Source organism: Marmota flaviventris, chromosome 3 (genome assembly GCF_047511675.1).
Source record: "Marmota flaviventris isolate mMarFla1 chromosome 3, mMarFla1.hap1, whole genome shotgun sequence".
NCBI lineage: Eukaryota > Metazoa > Chordata > Mammalia > Rodentia > Sciuridae > Marmota > Marmota flaviventris.
This window is the reverse complement of record NC_092500.1, coordinates 143,026,900-143,033,311: the sequence shown is the minus strand read 5'-3', so window position 1 is coordinate 143,033,311 and position 6,412 is coordinate 143,026,900.

Sequence of the window (6,412 nt, the reverse complement as noted above, 5' to 3'; positions counted from 1 at the left end):
AAATTAAAAAACAGTTCATTTTTTTAAATTAACTCAGACTATGATGTAATTAAAAAACATTTGGGTATGTGTAGGTTGGTGGTAAGCACCCCGGGTTCAATCCTCAGTATCAGTGAGAAAAAAAATTCATCACAAAAACATTAATTTGTTAACTGCCTTCTATCTGTCAGGCACTGTATCCTTATTTTATTCTGACTTTGAAGCTTTTAAAATCCTTTCTTAAAAAGGAAAGTTTCTTATCTAAGCTTTCATTGCTAGGCAGTGATGGAACTAAGATTTGAATCTAATTCTGCATCTTTAAAAATCATAGTCACTGCCAATATGTAATGCTGCCTCTCAGACTATGATGTAATTACTTTGATAATAACTTAAAAATAGTCTTTAAAATTTAAATAATTTGAAGATAATTTGGGGGGGGGGGGTATTGGAGATTAAACTCAGGGGCACACGGCCACTGAACCACATCTCCAGTTCTATTTTATTTAGAGACAGGGTCTCACTGAGTTGCTTAGCACCTTGTTTTTGCTGAGGTTGCCTTTGAACTCATAATCCTCCTGCCTCAGTCATCTGAGTCACTGGGATTTGAAGATAACTTTTTAAAAATACGTTCTATATCCCAATTCCATTGGGTAAAATATCAGATTTCATGAGAGCCTAAATATGATTATTAATTTAGGTAATTTCTGTGCTTAACAGCATTTATACAAGGAGTTTTCAAGAGTTTTAGCAACTTTGTTTTTAAAAAGAGATTAAGTTTATTAGAATTTATATTATCAATTGAATAAAATAATTTGATAATTTAAACTGACTTTTTAAATGATTGGAAAACTTAAAACTTTGAAATTCAGTTGTTTTATTTTAAAAATGCAAATTATTCAAAGTGTCTGGAAATGTATAATCTTAGATATATATTTTGAATAGAACTTAACATTATGCATTGCATTCTTATTCACTTAATTCTTATTTGGTTAGTAAAATTAATATTTTATCTAATTTTTTCCAGCTTTTATTTATTGATTTTATTTTTTAAATACATGACAACGGAATGCATTACAATTCTTATTACACATATACAGCACAATTTTTCATATCTCTGTTTGTATATAGAAGTATGTTGACACCCAATTCAAGTCTTCATACATGTACTTGGATAATGATGTCCATCATATTCCACTAGCATTGCTAACCCCCTGCCCCCTCCCTTCCCCTCTCACCCCTCTGCCCTAACTAGGGTTCATCTTGAATAGGATGTTAAAAAATTTGCCAAATTTTGAGTTATTGTAACAAAATATTTCAAAGATAAATTAGATATGATTATAAACTATATGTGCATACTTTTTCAAAGATATTATATGTGTTCATCTAAAGTCTTTGTTCTTTAAATGAAAGAAATAGTTTGCACATACATGCTGTTGGAATCCTCTTATGTACTATTATTGGGACTGGTAGGTAGTATTAAACACGAGTCAAAGTGGAGATTATTAAGAGTATATGAGTGTACCATACACACTATAACTTAAAATTCACAAAATATAGTTATATTCTAATCTTTTCATGTAGGGCCTGAAGTAGTTTTTAAAGTAGTGGTCAACTGTGAACAGTTTAGAGTTACTTTTCTTGCATAAAGCACGGGCATATTAAACAATTTGATTATACAGCCTCACTAAATTGCTGAGGCTGGCTTTGAACTTACAATCCTCCTGTCTTAGCCTTCTCAACTACTAGGATTACAGGTGTGCACCACCTGTAATCACATTTTTATGGCATTTATCACAACTCAGAAAACATCATTGGTACTTTTTTTTTTTTTGGTACCGTGGATTGAACTCAGGGCACTTGACCACTGAGCCACATCCCCAGCCCTATTTTGTATTTTATTTAGAGACAGGGTCTCTCTGAGTTGCTTAACATCTTGTTGCTGAGGCTGGCTTTGAATTTGTAATCTTCCTGCCTCAGCCTCTCCAGCTGCTGGAATTATAGGCATGAGCCACTGTGCCCAGCTCGTCATTGGTAAATTTACCATGATCTTCTGTTTCAGGATCCTATCTAGGTTACCACATTGCAATCTTCATCATGTCTCACTTCCATCCTGTTTTGTGATAGTTTCTCAAACCTTCCTGTTTGTCATGATCTTGACAATTTTGAGGAGTATTCTGTAGAATCTCTCCCAATGTAGGTTTATGTGGTGATTTATTCATGGTTAGACTTGGGTTATGGGCATGGGGAAAAGACTATCACAGAGGCGGAGTGGTCTTCTCATCACATCAGATCAGGGGTTCATACTATCAACACGATTTACTGATAATGATGTTAACAATTACATGTCAATGTAGTACTTGACAGGGTTCTTCACTTATTTTTTTCCCCTTCCCATACTCTACTCTTCAGAAACAAGTTATTATGTATATCCACATTGAAGGAGGAAGGTGTGGAGGACATATCTATGTGAACTATTTGGAATTCTTTCAAGAAGTGTTGTCTTTTCTCTCCATTTATTCAATTATTTATATCACTGTGAACTCATGGATATCTATATTATAGAGTTTTCCAACACTAGTTTGCTGCTCAAGTTTTCCCAGTTTGGGCCTTTGGGAGCTCTTTCAGGTTGGCTCCAATATCCCCTTGACATATGCCTCTTATTCGTTTGTTAATTGATCATTTCCTTACTTTCTGGCACTACAAGAAACTCTAGACTCATCTTGTATTTTCCCTGTCCAACTTTAGGATCAGCAGTTTCTCCAAGGAGCCCTGGTTCCTTTTTTGGAGAATAGCATGAGTGCTTGATATGTTCACTGCTATTGTGGTTACTGCTTCTAGGCTCTATAAGGCAGGCAGAGCGAGAAAATGTTATGTCTCCCAATCCTTGTATGTATACATACTTAAAATTATTTCTATACTATCCTTCTGAATCTGTATTTAGGTATCTATGAGTTCTTACTGATGTCTCCAACAAATTTAGTACCATATGGCTCATTTTAACCTTTTATACTTAATTATCTGAAACTTCCGTCTTCAAGAATGAGAAACGTGACTCTCCCATCTACAGGTCTAATTTTAAGGACTTTCTACCCTTTTCCCTATTCCATTCTGTGTTATAAATTTATTATCTGTAAATTGTACCTCTCATCAAAAGGACTATATGATCAGGAGAAATGACAAAATAATAAAACCCCCTCAAGTCTTTCAAGTTCTTATCAAGCACTGAAGAAGTGACCATTGAAATGTTACCATTGAAACTAGCAGAATTTTTGTGATTATAGACTCTGAAGAAATTGTCATTGAATGAGAATATGTTTCTGCCTACAATATCCAGGTGCAGAAGTTACTTGGAATAACTATACAATGTCACCTTTCCCAAGAAGTTTGTACTTCTCAAAAGATTGGATATTTTTTATATGTGAAATTAGGCCACTTATTGAGATCTTTAGTTTTACTATATATCTCTTCACTTGAATTAGAGTTAAAATTTTCAATGGCTTTATTACTAAATGTACACAATTTAATTAAATGTTACATAATAGTGATAAATGGGGGATTAGTAGGTATTTCCAATTATTCCTCTTTTCAATGCTGTACGTTTATGAAATGTTTTTCAGTGTTCTTTGGTAAATAAAAGCAAACAGAAAATAGATGAAATCAGATTATCTATTATTCCACTTATATTTTATAATTTTTACCTATGGACACATACTCATTCGTTTATTTCAAAGGAATTTCTTGAATAGTAGGCATTAGGTAGGAGATTAAATTCCAGGGTCAAAGCTACATTAACAGCCCAGCCATTATGAAATGAAAATATTGTTTTTCTATCAATTATAATAATAATTTTCTTGACATTTCTTCTGCTTTAATCTTAGTAACAATTACCAAAGATGATCAATTCTCTAAGTTGTATAGGAATGATAAGAATGAGGGCTCTAGAGTCAAACAGCCTGAGCACAAATTACAGCTCCATCCCTTAGTAATTTATCAACAAGACTTTAGACAAGTTTATTGAACCTCTTAAAACCTTTCCAATGTTTCCTTCACCCTGTGGAATAGACAAGTATTCAGTGATAAAAGGAAAAAAGATGCAACAAGTACAAAATTCCCTTTCCCTGAAAAATTGACACATATAAAAGGAATTTTAAAATAATTATCAGATTTAATGCACTCTAAACATAATCTTATTTTTTTAAAAAAGGATATGGAGGTACTTTCATGATAAATAATATCCCATTATATGCATTAATTGCATGATACATGTTTAGAACTCTTTAGGATTTCTCTTATGATAGCTTTCTAAACATGCACATATTTGCAAACCTGAAGCTTAATTACATGTTCTTTTAGAAATGGAGCTTATCTAATTGACAAACAGAATATAAAGGAAATTGGCAATATGGTTATCTGTTTGCCTTATCTCTGACAATATCACTGCAGTGCTACTTAAAAGGTACTGTGAATAATTAAGTATCAAAAATATATTTAGTACCATTCTAAGTATGTGTTTGAAAATCAATATACCAATTTATGTTCAAAGATCCATATGAATTAAAATTTTGTTTAAAACTACTCTGTGGGTTATTGCACAAATTTAATAACAAATTTATTCCAAATTATTTTATGGCTCTCATTACAAAAATATTTTAATGAAAATTAGAACTAAAAAACTACTCATCTTTACAAGACAGTGAGCTTATCCTCTAAAAGCCTAATAAACACACCTATTTTTCAGTCTTCCTACAGAGAAGTGAATCACTTAAGATTTTAGAGGGAGGAAATATATGGCTGATGGGGGTAGACAGATGCAAATGGCAGGAACATGAAGTTAGGGAATATTTCTATAAAATGGGCCACTGTGCTAATCCCCCATATGCTTTATTTTCCAAGAAGCAATTTTCCTTCAGCCCTGCCTGGATTAAGTGGAAAAGGTATATCACATTTCTTGGCAAACTACCTGCTACCTGCAAGAGAAATGCAGGCTCCAAATAATGGTAAGAGAATCCCAGTTTGTGAATGGGGAGACTTTTGTGATCCCTTTTCACAGACCCTTGTCTGGTCCCCTTTCACAGACCAGATCCTGAAACTCAGAGAGATAAAGATAATTCCTCCTAACTGTAAAACCTGTCAGTATTATAGTCAATTAGAACTGTTCAGCATGTGCTAAAGTAACCTAGTCAGCAGGGCACTGAAGACTTAAAAGGCTGATTTCATCTGGCTGTCAGTCAAAAGTCAATAGATGGACCTGGGTGGGACTCTGAAAACTCCTCTGGGTTCCCCCATAAACTGGAGTACAGAAGAAGAACATTGTCCCTCTCTTCTCTGAGATGACCCACTCTCTTTACAGTGTTCTTTTTCCTATCCCTTCAATAAATTTAAACCCGTTACCCTGAGCCACATGTCTGAAATCTTTCTGACTTAATGGCAAGAGAGTCAAGAGAGAGACACGGATGTCAGTGGCTACAATTTGAAGTCCCTCCGTTTCTGAAGTTTTACAAAGAGGAATGACTCCAGCTAAATAGTATAAAGTGGTGCTCCAAGGCAGCCATTTCAGCCCCCAGGTTTACAGGTTTAGCCTTGCCCACCAAGAAGAGACCCTCTATGTCATGGCCGTCCAATGGCCCAGGTCCCCTTAGACCTGTCCAGATCATCAGGGTGAGGACCATCAGGTTTCCTCCTCTGTGCTACCCTGTCTCAGGAAACTCCTTATATTTATTGGCTTGGTCGCTGGTTTTAACAGGCAAGCAGTTGGTAGCGGTTTCAGCTGTCCACCAGGGGACACGTTACAACGGGTGGCGGGTGGCTTGCTTCACAGGAAGTCCCACTGTGGGCATGTTCTCATTTTAAGCCCAACGGGCCTCGCCTGATAATTCATTTAATTTTGGAAAGGGGCACTTCCTGCGGTAAAAGCTATCCCTCGGGTTCCCTTTAGGCTGCCCTCCAACGGCCCTACTCTGGCTTTCCTTCCTGAACGTCCCGGGAGTGCCAGGACGAGGCTGAGCCAACCCGGGGCAGAAGGAACTCTTTCCTGCGGAGCTGGGGCGGGGGTGGGCGCGGCGCCAGCACCACACAGAACGGCTTCCAGAGGCGGTGTAGGCGGATGCTACTTATAGTTCCCTCTTTCCTGGTTACGTGCGTGCACGCAGCCACCAAAACCTTCACTCACGACTGCCGCTTTTCCAGAGGGATTAGAGTTTGGCACGGTGGCGGTCTACGTGTCAGCCCGTGCGAAGCTCATGGCGGCCGCTGAACCCCAACCCCAGTTGATATCTTTCCCACCCACTTCCTTCACGGCGCATGCGTATTGGGACTCTTTTGGGAGGACAAAGGCTCCGCCCCTAAGTGGGCGGTCCCAGAATGGTCTGGACCGGCCAATCGGAAAATAGACTCGCATTTCCTGCCCCCTCTCCCCCTTCAGCTTGTTTTGTAG